This window comes from Arachis duranensis, chromosome 3 (assembly GCF_000817695.3).
Source record: "Arachis duranensis cultivar V14167 chromosome 3, aradu.V14167.gnm2.J7QH, whole genome shotgun sequence".
Taxonomy (NCBI): Eukaryota; Viridiplantae; Streptophyta; class Magnoliopsida; order Fabales; family Fabaceae; genus Arachis; species Arachis duranensis.
The window spans coordinates 116,534,078-116,534,669 of NC_029774.3; positions in this window are offsets into that span (position 1 = coordinate 116,534,078).

The window sequence follows — 592 nt, forward strand, 5'->3', positions numbered from 1 at the left end:
ATGGAAAGGAGTAAGAAGGATTGGATGAAGACAGTATGAAAGCAGAGAGACGGAAGGGACAAAGCATCTCCATACGCTTATCTGAAATTCTCACCAATGAATTGCATAAGTATCTCTATCTTTACTTTATGTTTTATTATTAATCCTCCATAACCATTTGAATCTGCCTGACTGAGATTTACAAGATGACCATAGCTTGCTTCATACCAACAATCTCCGTGGGATCGACCCTTACTCGCGTAAGGTTTATTACTTGGACGACCCAGTGCACTTGCTGGTTAGTTGTGCGAAGTTGTGATAAAGAGTTGAGATTACAATTGTGCGTACCATGTTGATGGGCGCCATTGATGATCACAATTTCGTGCACCATGATCTTCAAGAAGGCTCTGTGTGACCTAGGGTCAAGCATAAACCTCATGCCTCTCTCTGTAATGGAGAAGCTAGGGATCTTCGAGGTACAAGCTGCAAGAATCTCACTAGAGATGGCAGACAATTCAAGAAAGCAAGCTTATGGACTTGTAGAGGATGTTCTGGTAAAGATTGAAGACCATTACATCCCTGCTGATTTCATAGTCCTAGAGACTGGGAAGTG